A 16,966-nucleotide genomic window follows, 5' to 3' on the forward strand; every position below is an offset into this window, starting at 1 on the left:
CTCTCGCTCGGAACCGGTTAGCCTTCTCGTGTAAATGATTGCTTATAAATAAAATACTCGCAATAAAGGAAGATTTTTTTCTTAATTAAAAAAACAGGATCTATTAAGTCATTAATTAATAGAGATTTTATAAAGATTTGAATAAATTAAAATCAATAATATTTCCGCAAAATTGAATGAATATAATTGAATAATATAAATAGAAATAAATAAATATTTTTAAAATATCTACTTCTTTAGGAAAATAATTTTTAAAGAATTAAAAATTTTTGGAAGAAAATTATTAAAACTACTTATGAAGTATTATTTTCCAATACTTTTCATGTTGATTGTTGTGTTAATGTACACTATTAACTAACAATTATTCTCTCGTTATAAGGATAACTTGATTGCCATATCGTCTCGTTATAATGATAACTTAAATAGCATTAAGTGTTTAGCCAATATTGTCTCACATTTTAATTATTCCCAGGAATTGGGAATTCCCAGAGCCATCCTAATTATCTCAGCATATTCTGTTTGCTAATTAAAAAAAAATATTCTTTTCATTGAAATATACGACTACTGCGATAAAAACAATTTTTATTTTTTTAATATTAAATACAAATATGTAGAATATCTTATTAAGCTATGTTTTAATGACACTATTAAATTGTCAAACATGAAGCAATAAATCATTAATTATTCAGGAATTTTATCTGGAATTTCCTTCATGCCAGTGTCACGAACTTGTACAATAACTCTTAGTAATTCCAAATCTAATTTATTGATATAATCATAATTTATATATTCAATTTTTCGTGCAATTTAACTAAATGATAAGTTGATCTAAAGTTCAGCAAGACGAAACACATCGAAAAGAGAAAGGACAACAACCAAGTGATCGATTTCACCGTATTTAATTATTCCGAGCTACGTACAATCGCCTACGTGATTCTTTTTACATTGTCGTCAAGTCGTCAATGAAAGTCACAGACTTTTACCAGCAAGACGGTTATTATGCACCGACAGCTTTAAACGCATCTGGTACATCTAATTAGACTTGATTTTTAAAAATAAAAATAAAGAAATTAGAATATGCTGACAAAATTGCAATTCGACGGAATTTAATACGAACTTATGCACATTTATAAGATATTTTAATTAATTTTACAATGCAATGAAAGTACAATACATAACGACATAAATTTAGTACACAAATTAAAATAACGATAACTTCGTGAGAAATGTAATTTGTTTCGACGAAAAAATACACATTGGACAATTTTAAAGTATGCTTTTTGCATTAAAACATGATATTTGAATAAATTCTTATTAATGTGATTTGGAACTTTAGATATGAAATAATTGCTTGTTCTTTCAACTTCTATTTTTTTTATAACACGGACATTACTTTTGAAAGTTGTATTTTGTTATTCGCTCTCTGTTTTTCGTTGTAGAATATGCATTTGTCTTTGCTTCTAATTATATTAAATTATATCAAATTAATTATCATTAAAATATATGATTTACTTATTTTAACTATTTAAAACGTTGTGTCACAGTATAATCTGTATTATAATTGTCACTGAGACACTTTATATTTCATGGTCGCAGAAAAAAAGCTCTGCCGTGTTTTAATAGATGAAGCTGTTAAACGCGCCTTATACTGTTATCATTTTATGTGTACTAACTGTGGTAACTGCAAAAACTGCTACCACATTTGCAGTCTTCTTTTAGACAGATTATTTATGCACTCGCGCGACATGCTTGTTACGGTCTTCTGCTTTTGGATGAATGCAGAGTAATCTCGCGTAATGTCAACGTCGAATTTCAAATTTATCTCTCATAAACATTTTGAATTCACATCTGCATTTGCGCGCGAAGGATGCAAATTTACAATTATTAACTTATAAATAGAATTACGATGTAAATTATGGCTCGCGTGGAGCTAACGCTTCCTTTAATTCAATATTTATAACATCAGTTCAATGAATTTAACCTGATTGGCAGTTATTTCTCGACACTGTCTCGAAAACATTAATCTGATATCCGATTTGCATATTTAATGCACTTTTGCACCCTCTCGCTGCTCTATTACGCTCATAATTCGATACGTAGATTGAAACAGACTCGACAAAGCACAGCGAAATTTTGTAAATTGGTACGGTCCACTAGGATTCCCATGGTGATTGTGTTTCGTACCTCAATCGAAATAACATATCCCTTGCGCGCTTGAACGCGAATCAAAGTGGATTTTGCCCTCGCGGATTTATCTCTCGATACGACTCTTTATTTATTTATCTCTCGACAATTTTACAAACGCAATACGTCAGCGGCTGATAATGAGATCGCGCAAACATTTCGTGAAACGTGATCTCGGACAAAATTTTATTACTACTCCCCTTCGTGCTTAACCCATTTATCGGAGGGCGAGCGTGCGCTGTATCTCGTAACTCGCGCGCAGCAGAGTTAAATTTACTCGTAGGAAATGTGATGGAGAACGGTTATGCTAATATCACTGAATTCAGTAGTGTCGCACCACTTCCGTGCACACTCAGAAATGCTCTCACTCCCATCAAAATGACGTAAACGCATCCTCGAAAATAATCTAGGAAGAAATTTTGACTAAATTGCTTTGACGAAAATTTAATTTGAAACTCTTGTCTCCGCTCTTGAATTTCCGTTTCTAATTAATTCGGCAATGAACCTTGAGACGTAATAAAAGGTGTCTCCACGAAAAAAAAAAATTTTTATTTAGTTGACAAATGTATACTTTTCGCCATAAATGGGATAAATGCACCCCAAAAATGTTCTAGAAAGAGATTTTAGGTAAATAGCTTTAACAAAAATTTAATTTGAGTATCTCTTCTACACTTAAATTTCTGTTGTTAATTAACTCGGTAATGAAGCTTGAGATGATGAAAAGTATCTGCGTGGAGCAGGAAATTTCTATTTAACACACAGCTGCAGAGTTTATACGTAAAGTGGTACGCAAATGCACTCCAAAAATATCCTAGGATGAAACTTGAGATAAAATTGCTTTACCTAATGAACATTTAATTTGAGAACCTTACATGTCCTTAAATTTCCTTTGTTGTATAGCTTGATGATGAGGCTTGAGATAATGAAAAACGTCTTCGTGTGAGAAAAGGAAATATCCATTTACCAGACAAGCGTAAAGAGAAATTTTGCGCGAAAAACGGCGCAAATGCGCTTCCAAAACATTCCGAGAAGAACTCTGTGATAAAATCGCTTTAATAGAATTTCAGGTTAAGAGCCTTATATATCTGTTGAGTTGAGTTTTCATTGTCAAATAACTCAGTAACAAAACTTGAAATAATTAAAAATGTCGTTGTGTATATAACGAGAGTTTCTCTTTAAGAGACAATTTTACACATTTTATGCTTGCGCAAAGATACCTTTCGCGTTATAATCACAGTTCGTAATCACATTTCAAGGATGGCCACCTTCAAATTAAAACTGTGATGTTGTATTCTGAACATTCTGTCGCGTATGTGTGATACAAAATGTAATCTTGTATTTTTTTATCTTTATCGCGCAATCATTCGTGCACATTAAAGTTTTGTAAATGTAACATAAATTTTGATATCATAAAAGCATAATGTTTGTATTTGCACAGATATTTGATGAGAATCATGGATTTTATCAAAAAAATATTGCTTAAAATTGTCATTTAATCGAAATTATTGAAACAGCATTTCAAGCAGGAAGGGATTTCAAGAATAAAACCAATCGTGGATAAACTAAATAAATATTTAATTCAAATGATTAACTACTTTTATGTGTGTGTGTGTTTCAATTTACAGAAAAATAAAATAATTGAATTAGTTAATAATAAAAAACATTTTTAAAATATCTCAAATGTAATTAACACATAATTGTTCGTTAAATATGTACAATCGATATTATGTTTCGTTGTATCATACAGACATATTACAGAACATTATTAAAATCTTTATAAAATTGCTGTCATTTCAGCCGCAACTTAAATTCTGTTTAAAGTATAACAAAAACTAATTGTAAATCGCAAATCTTAAAAACGATATGTTTTATAGTGCCATCAATTAAACAACAGTGAACAGTCTTTGATATACAATTATGCTATAATAAAATGATAAAACCTACGTACATCGCAATTAATCAGTTATCACACCTGTCAATCTCCAATAGAATATTTAATAAAAAAACGTTACCGCATTGTGAGAAGCCACGTTGAAAACCTCACGCATGATTACAAATTTGGAAACTGCTCGAGAACACACAAACTCACTAATCGGAACTCCGAAACGTCGAGAAGATCAGTTTGACCCCTTGACTGCAACTACTGGATACAGAAAGCCGGCAGAATCCTTGATCCTAATTCAGACTCCCCCGCCCATAGCATTCTCCTCGCAGCCTTCGCGAGACGAAAGAAACGAAAGCCAGCTACAGACGAATCGCTGATTAACAATATATCCCCGCTAAAGAGTCGAGTGATCATTTTTTGCCAACCAACACACAGATTTCCCCACCGTCGTAAAAATAGGAAGGAATCACTCGGAAGGGAAACGGAAGATTCTTACCAGACGACTCAAAGCACCGGCTATCGAATAGCACAGACAGAGACCAGTTTCTGTCCGCGCAAGAAAACACCTCACCGACCTCGAGCAAGGATCAGCGCGATGATCCTTACGGCCACTTTACACTCTCTTCCGTGTCTTATGCCGATCCGAATGATACGAGCAAACTGTACGCGAGCAGAGACGACAAATGAGAACACCGAAACGACGACCAACAACCTTCGACGGTCGACGGCGCACTGGCGAGGAGCAACGAGCAACCAGCCGCTTCAGGTTGGGAGCTGGTCTACCTTATCGACGCAAGCGTCCTTGACGCAGGCGAACGGGAGAACGAGCGGAGGGTCGAGCGGGCGCGGATCAGTGTGCCCGCCAGATAGCACGGAACCCCCGAAGAGGAATGAGAGGGGAGAGAGAAGCACCGTAGCACAAACTCATCGGTTGTGTAGATACCTGTTGAATGCACTTGCCAAGGTGGGGAGGAAGTGCTGCTGCTATAGCGACGAGTTGGGGAAGCACCACTGCTACCGCTGCTGCTGCCGTTGCGCCGAGCCGGCGAAAGGATCCTCGAAACAAACGGTCACGGTCGATCGGAGATTCGCAAACCCATCCCACACCTGGCATGCGCCTCTCGTGGCAACTGCTTCCCGGTTGTTGGATTTACCTCCAAAGTTCTATCCACCCGCTTGTTGAAGCGGGATGTGGTAAATGTCGAAAAGAGAATTTTGCGGCCAATACGAATATTACTTTTCTCTCCGATCGAGTATTTGATTGATTGATGCTCTTATTGTAGGTGATTGAATCACTGCGTGTGATTGCTGATGGATTGCGTTGTACGTTTGCTATTTGAATTGAAACAGAAGAAGACGATAGAATGTAAAAGTTTTTCCAATTATTTATTTAAAAAAAAAACATTACTTACTTATATTCTTTAGACTGCTTGTTTATTAATTCGCAATCTTATATCATTCTGCGATTTAGTTAAACTTTACATAAAAATTTAATTTTTTTAAATATTTGCAACTGCATTATTAAGTAATTTGCTTCAATAAACATTTATTTTCTTTAAATTTTTTTTTAATTTCCTTAAAATTTAAAGAAAATGAGATTTTTATTTCAAGCATATAAAGAGTAATGCAGTTACATATATATAACAAATAATTTTGTATCCATACCGACATAATACATATGTATGTATACGAGGTATCCCAGATCAATCATATTATCCCGTTAGTGGTAAGTTCTCTTGATTTCTCATTTAAAGACGAAAATCTTTAACCAAAATGTCAAAGCTACAATATTTGTTTAAATGGGAAGTGTTTAAAGTTAATCAAACAAGATTGTGAAAAATTAACGCGCTCAGGCATATTGATTTTTATATCCTTACCACATGAAAAACCTGCTATTAATGAGTGATACGATTAGTCTAAGACACCTTGTATATTTTACATTATTTTAAAATTTATTCTCTTTATGATATTAAAATAAAACAAATTGAATTGACTTAGCAATTCGCAGCAGCGAAGTTGTTCACAAGTTGATCTGTAACATACAAAGTAGATCTATATTATAGCAGCGTTTAAAATAATTATTTCTCAAACAAGTAAAAAATTTGCAACTTTTTAATATTTATAATTATTAGATATAAATATATAATTCTTTTATTAGATATTTGCATAAAAAATGAGTAAAAGTTTAATGTGTAATACAATATAAATATATAGCTCTTTTTCTTATTAAAATAATATTCTTGAAAACAACAAGCTGATAGAGCCGGAGCTAGTTATAATTGCTCAAATTTCCTTTTATTATAACATTACATACGTTTCGGCCTAAAGGACGTGGCCATCTTCAGTGTAACAAATTAAAAAATCGTCGTTAGTCGTAAAACGTTGACAAGATAGTCAGAATAATTTAGGTAACGCATCTTTTTTTTGACATGGATAGTACATTTTTTTCATAAATTTATGAGAAGCCATGGATCATCTTAGGAGATCCGTTAGAAATAAGTATCAAGTAAATAAAATAACATGCGTCGACGGCAGTGAGCCAGGCTTGACTGAATGTGTAATAATTATTTCTCAAATAGTTATTTTAAACGCTGCTATAATTTGGATCTACTTTATATAACAGATATTACAGATTGTATTACAGATCAATTCGTAAACAACTTCGCTGCTGCGCATCATGTCGGTAAGTCAATTCAATTTGTTTTATTTTAATATTATAAAGAGAATAAGTTTTAAAATAATGTAAAATATACAAGGTGTCTTAGACTAACAATATCACTCATTAATAGCAGATTTCTGAAATTTCACTTATAGTAAGAATATAAAAATCAATATGCGACGTGTCTGAGCACGTGAATTTTTAACAATCAGATTGATCAACTTTGAATTCTTTTTATTTAAAAAATATTTTAGCTTTGTCATTTTGGTATAAAGATTTTTGTTTCCAAATAACCTCAAGAATTTGCTATTCGGATGATACGGTTGGTTTAGAATACTCTATACATGCAACGTAAAACTATCAGAAACATCACAAATTTATATTTTTTGATGGTTTTGTATTTAAAGTTGTATTTTTTTATTATTTTAAGTAATAAAAAAATCTATAAATAATTTATATATCTATGAAAAATATTAAATAATCTGTAAATTTATCAAAAATCTATAAGTAATCCATATATCTATAGTTTACGATTACTTAAAAGACTTTAAAAAATATTTGCATACTCACGTTCTAAAAGTGAACTAAAAACCTCTCTGAATTCAAAATTTTATTACTAACTTACGAGAAATGTAAGAATTATCCATTTAAACCGCGATTCTACGTAAACTATTTATCGCGAAAAGTTTAATGTAAATCGAAAGAATTTTTACAAATCAACTCAGTCGGAAAGATTAATGTCATGTCACAACTGTCACCGACATATTTCGAACTGCTCCGGTGAAAGGTCGCATTTACTCTCGATGCTCAAGGAGAGACGGGAGACAGCTCCTGGAAACGGTTAAAAGCCTCGAAATTACGTTCGGCAAGGGTAGGAAGTTACAAGTCGCATTGAGACTCGTGATTACGGCGGTTCTCCCGCGAGATATAACGGGTAGCTGAAAAAGAGAATTGATGGCACAGCGCGCGTGGGGGGATTTCAGACGAGGATTCACGGTTCGTTCTCGCGTCGAACGCGAAATACTCTCGCGCACGGCCAGAAGAAATCAAATTACACCGCCGCGATTCACCGGAGGGAATCACGAAGTTTTCCATCCGTGAGTAATCAAAGCTGGCGGACACGTCGTTCAGGAATTCGGTCGACAGTTGCAGCGTTACGAATCCGGATTCCTGGCGCGTATCTAACACTGTAATTTCTGTGTAACCTCATCACACGTTTGTTACATGAGATTCTGACAGCGAAGCGACCGTATTTTGATGTCATACCTCGAGAGGAGTTCGGGTTCGGTAAAAGGAAGGACACTCGCATACTGAATCCTTCCTGCGGTTGCGGTTCGAAAAGGGTTTTCAACGTATCAAATTGATCCTGCTGTTAACGTTTATGTTAGCACTCTGAGTATAGAGAGAGATAGAAGGGATAATCAGATACAAAGGCTATACAATTTCTGACATAATATCCATAGTTCTTCGTGTTACATAAAATATCTTTGTGTTACAATTTTGTACATTATAAGCTTACATTAATTAGATTCATTCACGTTTTTTTAAAAAATTTTAATATTTTTTATTGAAAATTTGTTTAATTTTTTATCAATTAATTTTTTTACCTTTATTTTTATGATTTTTTTATATCATGTAGATATTCTTAAATATATTTCGAACTATTTTATTGACATTATTCTTTTGTACTTCTAGATGGATAGAATCTGTCATAAAAAATGAAGAAAATAATTGTCTTATTTGTTCATTTTTAGGAAGACTTGAGATCTTTTTTATTAAAATAGAGTTCTCCATTATGTCAATAACTGCAAAATAAATAATGTTAAAGATATGTAAAATCTAATTAAATATAAATAAATGTTTTATTTTACGTAATAGAAAATAAATAAGCTCTCGGGCTAAGAATTTATTATACAACGTATCTACTGCATAGTTCGAATTTCGAAGCGCGTCGTCTAGCGTTTGGCGAGAAAATTACCGCGCCCTCTCGTCTCGCGAAGTAGTCGGGACGGCGGCGAAATTATACGGTAGGATCGGCGGAAGTGCAAAGTAAGGACGATGGTAGGTGGTTCCGCTGAAATTTTCAAAATTACGCTTTGCGTTAGCCACTTTCTCGGACGCGGCGTCTGCAGTAGTTGTAGGAACGGTGTAGAACATTAATTTTATAAAAGCCGGCATTACTAAACGGCGATTTGCACAGCTGAATAAACTCATTTATCCCATTTGTTGGTTCGTATATTTAACTTGTAATACAAATCGCGACAGATCCGTAGATACTTTTTTTGATTTACTATAAATATAATTAAATCGTAATATTATTTTTGATTGGATATTTGCGAACAGACTTTATTGAATTTATCAAAGTAGTTGAAAGTCTAACGCGCTTTTATAGTATTGATAGTTACATACATATACATACATACACAATATAATTACATCATGTTATATTACAATCCAAAGTATTGTGATTTTCATGTAAAAAATTTCTGCTAATCATTTCTTATACTGCAGCGTAGAGATTTGAGAAGTAGATTGCAATGATGACTTTCTATGGAATTTGAAAAACAAGCCAATTCCACCATATAGGAAATTTCACAAAAGTAACGATGTTCAAAAGATCGAGAAGATCTTGAAGTTGAGATAAAAATGTCATTTCGCAGTTATTGTTGATTTTTTCTACGATTTCTGTGCAGCTTCTACGGTTTGCATTCTCGTAGCGAGTTTGGAGTAAAACGTTATAAAAGTTATAACCATACTATAAATATAATTCCTTTTGCTCTCACGTCTTATGAAAATGATTCCAAGTAAACCAGTTGACTATTTTGCTTTGCATTGGTGTGTAGTCGCAGAACGGAAATAAACAGCTTACGTGAGACCGATATAATCTCGTGATACGCGTGGAAAAAGAGTAGAAATCAAAAATAGGAATAATGCAACTACGTCCAATAAAATTTTTCTGTGAACAACCATGCATACGCGTACGTACAATAACTTTTTTTTGTTTATGCTACAATATTATTGTCAGATAAATTAGTTTTAAGCTTAACATTGTCTCGTAAAAATTATGAGAAGCAAGTAAGTTTCAGACTTAGTTACTCAAGACACTTTTTGCACGCAAACTTTTTTATTAACTTAAAATGGTTTTTTTAATAAAAATTCTTATTGAATACTTTTTAAGTTATAAATGAATGGAAAGGAAAGACTTTTTTAGAAACTAAGCTTTACAGGCAAACAGACAAAATTATAAATATGATAATGTTTGTAATTAATAATCAAAGATATTTAATATTGGAAATTAAAAAAAGATTTCTCAATATTTTCTAAAAGTCGAGTGTAAATTATTCAAAGCCATAGATACAAAATACTTACTAAGTATAAGAAATAATGCAAAAATATAGAGTACATATAAAACTATATATTTAATGATGGATTATTAATTAAATAAAAAAATTATTCTTTAGTAAAGAGGCTAATGAATATTTGTAAAGTATTCTTGTAAAAACTATTTGCACTTATCGTTCCATATTGATGAATATATCTCAAAGAATTGATTAGCATATATCAATAGTCAATTACCATAGTCATAAGCCGATTGCGAGTTGCCGATAACGTACGTACAATAATATTATAATACATTTAGTGACGCTAATCTACAAAAAATAGCTAGTCTATACATATTAATAGACCTCTTATGCAAAACTTGCAGAAACCCTAACGCGTTTTTTCATACATATATTTTGACTGAAGTTTTATTTTATATAAATTTTCTCGAAAGTTTAACCAATAAATTTTAATCTAACAATAAATCTAACAATAAATAATTTTGACGTTTTTATAGATTTAATATTTAATTTTCTGAAAGCAAAAACACACATAGTCAAATATTCAAAATATTATAAATGTTAGAGAATTAAGAGAGAGAGAGAGAGAGAGAGAGAGAGAGAGAGAGAAAGAGAGAGAGAGAGAGAAAGAATTTAATTATTTCTTAATATATTCTTTGTATAAATAACGATCATTACGTGAAATATATTATTTTTAATTTTTAAAGTAATTACACTTAAAGAACATGATACAAGTTGGATCCAATGTGTCGCACAATTCAATTTGTAATTAATACCTATAATATAAACTACTAATAACAAACGTCTGACCAATGGTCGAATACTACTACTTAATCTGGTTATTTCACTGACTGATTGTTTCATTGATTATTTCACAAGGCAAAGTTAAAATTTGTCATTTCTATTCTCATCTTAAAATTACACTGATTTTTGTCGAAAATGAAAGGTCTTTTACAAATTAAGTTTACGAAGCGTAAAAAAAATTATTTTAGAATATAGATATTGCTAATTTAGGTTTGGATTTACTTTCTTTTGCTTTTCAAATACATAGTATGTATTGAATGAAAATGAAGCGCAGTAATAGTGGTGTAAATTTCGATGTGCGCGAAAAACGTACTGGAAGAGTCAATAAATGCCGGGTAAGAGATCCGGAGCAAAAGTGCCGTGAGGCGTCGGCAAGGATACGTCAAAAGGTTTTCACGCGTAAGTCGGGCGGTAAATGAGCTAAACGGCTTCGGGGCAAAGGCTGGCGTCAAAGGGGAATTCAGCAGCCGCGCGCTAGGTGAAATTCTTGACTCTGCCCTCAGGACAGTGAATTACCACCTAGCTCGCCACCTAGATTGCTATTCGCGCGGCCCGACTGCGTACAAGGAGTATCTACCTCTTGCTATATTGAGGACAATATCGCGCGACTGGAGAATACTCGCTCCGGTGGTGCTTCGTTCACCCATATTAACGTCGATTCGTCACATTTACGAATGCGGAAGTACACATCGAAAATACAGAACATTTCGTCATAAATGTTATAAGATTATATCTTCTAAAAATATAGAATTCGAAGAAAGATGTGTCAATTAAAGTCTTAGGATTTTGATCTCAATATTTAATTAATAGAATCACAAATTTTTATTGCTTTATGATAAAAAGATATTTAATTGTATTTACCTTACATATCACGAGTTGTTTTTTTTTTATTTATAGTTATTATCTTCCATTATTATTTCAGATATAATTTATTTATATATAAATCTCTGATTATAGAAAGGTTTATAATTAGTACTATTATGGTGCAATAAGAATTCATTAATTATAGCATTATAGTAAACCATTTTACAGATTACAGAGTTTTTAAAACATTGTTTTAAATATATGCAGTTTCGGCTAACAATTAAACATGTTCACATGCTTCCGTGCGGTTGTTAGAGCGCTTTCAATAAACCCCGGTCGTTTCCACGCTTTTATTAAAAAATAATTGAATGTCAGTCTCTGTGTTATTTCCGTGCCGTAGCTCGTATATGGATGGATTTGGCATCAGAAATGCTTGATGGAATAAACATATTGGAACGCGAGAATACAAAATTAAAAAGGCACTGATGGAGTGGCCACTTGTCGTCATTGGTAGTCTAAGTATTATCGAATTTAGCGTCATCATCACGGTTTGACGACCGGCAATAATACATTGTCGGAAAAAATCGTTGAATGGAGAAGTAGGGAATGATATACGCATTGCGATTAAATTTGTGTGATTTTACATACAAAAAAAACATGGAAAATTGCATATTGTCGCTCGAAAAAGAAATACCGCGTAAATGAATATCTGGTAAAATCGACATTCCTATTGCATTGGCAATTCTGGTTTTGTGTATATACATATATAGATATAGCATAGAGTGTTTATATACATATAAATGAAGAAGCTTTGGTTGCAATTTTACGAAGAGTAAACTAGTTTTCTTTATTTTCTGCAAATATTTTGTTTTTCCCGTAAAAAAACTTTATTTTCATTATTTGCATAACCAATTTACATCATTAAAAATGTATAGGTGAAATATTACAAATGAAATATATAACTTTCTAACAGTACATAAATTGACAAGAAATTAGAAAATTAAAGCAATCTATTAACATAATCCATTAAGATACGCTTGATGTGTGCTCTCGAGCTCACATTTCCAATAATCCTGATAGATATTGATATCACACCAATTTTCTGTGCGCGCAAAATGGCTCTTCCGTATTGACGCGACAACAGTCCGATCAAACTCCCGGTCTTATTTTCTCTTCGGTCGCCGGATTGTCAATACACAATCCGGCGAATGTAACCGCATGAAACGAAGTGTGGTCGATTAAATCCACCAAGCACTATAGCAGATAATCGAAACCACTGTGGCTCAAGCTGTGTTTGAAAAAGAAAAATGTGACTTGCAACTTGCTTGCAGTCAAACTTAAATATGTATATGGATTTCTTAGCGAAATTTGCGAATATCGTTGATTTAATTTTTAATCGTTAATTTTTGAACATTTTTAATATTAATTTGTACATATTAATTTGATAATATTTTCTTCTCTATTTTACACCAAATAGAAAATAAAAAATATATTAATAAAAACAATTTTCCGATATAGCACTAGATAAAGTAATTATATCTATTTCTATGCAATAACGTCCTCGTGTATCCCGTCACATGTTATACGTCGCCATACACGAAATGTGCATATACACGTCGATGCGCGAATATATCTGTATTCTATCACACCTTCGTTGACATAGCCGCAGCTAAATCTCGATATTCGAAGCACGAGCGACGGCTTATTGCGAGCAATTTTATATTGAGAGCGTAGGACATGTGAAAATCAGATCTTATGAGAAATTGTATAAAACGAAAACTGTGTTAACTCTTGAAGGAAACGAACTGAATTTGTATATCTCAAATTTTTTTTTCATTTACATTACTGCTCAAAAGTTTTTGGATAATAAGTATTTTTTCCGTAATTTTTCTATTTCCATGAATCCTTCAATGAAGATATAAATCAATACGTTCTTGAAAATGTTTATTTTAAGTATGATTACAGAAGTGAGTTGAAGAAAATTACAAAATATCAAGCAATAAATTCAACTATATTCTTTGTCTAAAAACCTTAGACGGCCATACTTTTCAGTGCATTTACATATCAGTGGCATAAATTCCTATTTATATTAGAAATTTTCGAGATTATATGCGACATAAGCAATAACTCTTTATACTCTAATCTCGATCTTATACGCAAAAATTTTTTAGCGATTTAACTCACGCTGTATTGCTTCGTATCGCCTACGTACTGCGCACGTAATTATCGCGAACCGTAATCTCGCATTTCACAAGACGCGAGATTACGAAGCGAACCAAATTAACCGGTCGGTTGGTCACCCCTTGCGGTGGTCATAACACGCGGACCTCCCGCTGAACTCTCGTCGCGTTACGAAGCGCTACTCATAAGCGCGAAAATTCGCTCGCGTTCAACTATTATTTTTTAACGGCTCAATTTATGTAACTGCGCCGTAAAGTTTAACAAGAACTTAGTTATTAAAAGTACACTCTTGCAAAACGACGAGTGGTGCCGTCAGTTCAAAGAAAAGGCCCGAAGCGACAGGTCAGAAGTGAAGAAGGCTTTACTGGCGGCCGAAACTTCACATGTTCTTGTCGCTGTGCTACGACGTACAGGATCGGGCTTAGTGCACATTGGACGTTCGAAAAATTCGTAGCATGTAGATATGTGTTTTATGTAAAAAGTATGTTTACATGAAGATAAAAAATGAGTCATATCTTATTCAGTTTAATTAACATTTATGAAATGGCTTAAAAAATAAAAAAGCTATGATAATGTCTTATCATCATAAGTAATTTGTGACAAACCAACATTAGTTGAAATTTTTTAATTTTAAACATCAAATATTTTAATATTTAAAACGCGAATTGAAATACTCAGGAAATAGCTTCTTTTTTAAATTAAAGACGATAAGGTTTTCTGTTAATTAGCGCTACAAGACTGGTCATTTTATTTAAAAAAAAAAAACATTCAAAATGTTCAGAGACATGAACGTATGCTTGAACTTTTAAAGGAAACTCTTATCTTGAACATTAAAATCGTAAAACCTAAGACCGGCCCTGTCAAGTGCACCCTCGAGCGCATCGAGATTCAGCGATTTTACGCGATCCAACTAGATTGGCGCGATACGAGCCGAATGGGCTCCCACAATGTCCTTTTGTACGGCATATTCCTCGAACTTTAAGGAGAGCATAAAACAGTAAACCGTGGAGATCTCGAGGTTCCAGAATGGTTCTTGTTATTATGAGAAATGTCTTTGATATTGATTTAACCGCAAGGAACATCATTGATTATGTACAAAAAACATTGAGATATATATCTTACAAATCAGAATTTAATAACAGAATTAAGTAAAAATTTCATTAATTAATTTCTTGCAAAAAATGTACAAAATTTCATGTGCAAATTGATCGAAGTATTATAAAATTTTCAATGTACTGCACCTGTACGTTAATCTCTCCGCAGTTAGGATGACGAGGTATATGACGTTGTAATATCGATCATGAAACTATGATACCACCTCTCGCATAATGGAAATATGAGACTATTATATTTCGTATCAGATAGGAAAATCGCATCAATAACGAGAATTGTTATGCATAAGAAGACCAAATTTGCCACAAATGTGGATCAATAAACAGATTTTGATACGATAAAGAAGTGAAAATATTTCTATTTTGTCTGAATAATGATAATATTATATTATTATATATAATATTATATAATTATATAGAATGCTTTTAAAGAATAAATTTTAATAACCGAATTTAATAAATTGAGAGGTAATTTTTCATTAGTAAAAATATTGGAGGGAGGTCATAATTTGTTATATCGAAATTAAATAATAAACAAATAATCAAATTAAAATTTTGTCAATTCAAAATTTATTTAAAATTTAATACAGAACAATTTTTGTGTTTATTTGGCTTTCTCTAATTTAGTTTGTTAAAAGCTCTATTCATTTTTAATGCTTTATAACTTAAATATTTTGATGCGTCTCGACATCTTGTTATTAAAATCTTTGTTTCTAATTTACTTAATTGAAATTCCTCAAACCTTAATGATGTAGCTATAGAAATAAAAATCTCATATACAGAGTGTCGCACCAAAAGTGGCTACCCCCTTTTATCTTATAAATTAAAAGAGATAGACAATTTATCTTACATCAAAATATCCACATTAATATAAAAAAATTATGCATACCTCGTTTGTTAACCGTTAACTGTTCGTTAACACGAATAGCTTTTGTAAGCAATTGTTATGCTTACAATAGAGTTCAGTTTGAATTATTTAATTTGATATATATTTTTTATGGCCTATCTCTTTTAAATTTAAAAGATAAAAGGTGGTGGCCACTTTTGGCGGGACACCCTGCATATATGTATATACACAAAAAAAACGAGGCAATGCGTTTAAAATGTACTATCTCGAATAGATAAGGCAACCTACTTATACAGCAAGATTCGCGTGCTCATCGAAGCAAACATCGCTAGTCGAGGAAAGAAGGTCGTCTAACCCGCGACACAAATTCACAACAAAAGCATCCGCGGCATGCGAGCTCATAAAGCATGGTATTCAAGTGCCAATCATTTCAAAACTTTTGTGCAAGAAGTATTTCCTAGTTCACGCGCAACAATGCCGAGCAATCTTTCAAAGAGTAGAACAGGCCGCGTTCGCGCGAGCATCCAAGTTTCCGCCCACTTCCGCGAGCGCCTTCTAAATACAGAATTGAAAAGTTTCCGATCTGGGATCCTTATTCCCATTTCAATTTTCGCGTTCGAACGCCCGATCAGTTGGCCGGGCAGTGTAAATGTTTTGCCGAAAGTTGTCGCGCGCGGATTTAAATCACGACGCGCAATTTCTCGCGATACGTTATCCCGTGGGGGAATTGAACCGCGCCGCCGAATGAAGCATGGCCACCGCGTATGTATATATAATGGGAGAAACGACTAAACCGCAATATTTCTCGGTACGGCCATCGCCCGCTCGCTTGCTTGCTCGCACACGGTGCGTCATGCCGCGAGGAAATACAAAAACGACCAGCCGACTTGATTTTTCTATCATCGTAAATCACACCGAGGACGGCTGGCACATGTTATAATTTATCGCGCCGGCAGGAAAAAATACCGTTACATCGACCGTTCAGTTTAAGTGACAATCAAAATATCGAATGCGTTATTTGGCAAAGAGAATGAAAATTTTGATGCAGCTCAAAAATATGTATTATTTATTCAAAAGAATATAAAAACTTTGTGTTTTTTTTTTTTTTAATATATTATATATATATATATAACTGTACGTGTGTATAAC

At 33.0% G+C, this 16,966-nt stretch overlaps 1 protein-coding gene across 12 annotated transcripts in view; it reads right to left on the reverse strand.

The window, feature by feature from the left end:
* Window positions 1-16,966, reverse strand: part of ome (dipeptidyl peptidase 4 omega) — a 304,004-nt gene that overhangs the window by 272,992 nt on the left and 14,046 nt on the right. For 3 of the 12 annotated variants that reach the window (XM_067348243.1, XM_067348242.1, XM_067348244.1), the window contains exon 1: window positions 4,566-5,414. The exons of 5 other annotated variants lie outside the window; for them this stretch is intronic. The gene's annotated coding sequence lies outside the window, so the exon portion shown is untranslated. Of the gene's footprint in view, window positions 1-4,565; window positions 5,416-16,966 lie in introns of those variants that run through there. 4 more of the 12 variants (XM_067348245.1, XM_012370674.2, XM_012370673.2 and 1 more) reach the window with 4 other exon arrangements.

Source organism: Linepithema humile, chromosome 1 (assembly GCF_040581485.1).
Source record: "Linepithema humile isolate Giens D197 chromosome 1, Lhum_UNIL_v1.0, whole genome shotgun sequence".
Lineage (NCBI taxonomy): Eukaryota > Metazoa > Arthropoda > Insecta > Hymenoptera > Formicidae > Linepithema > Linepithema humile.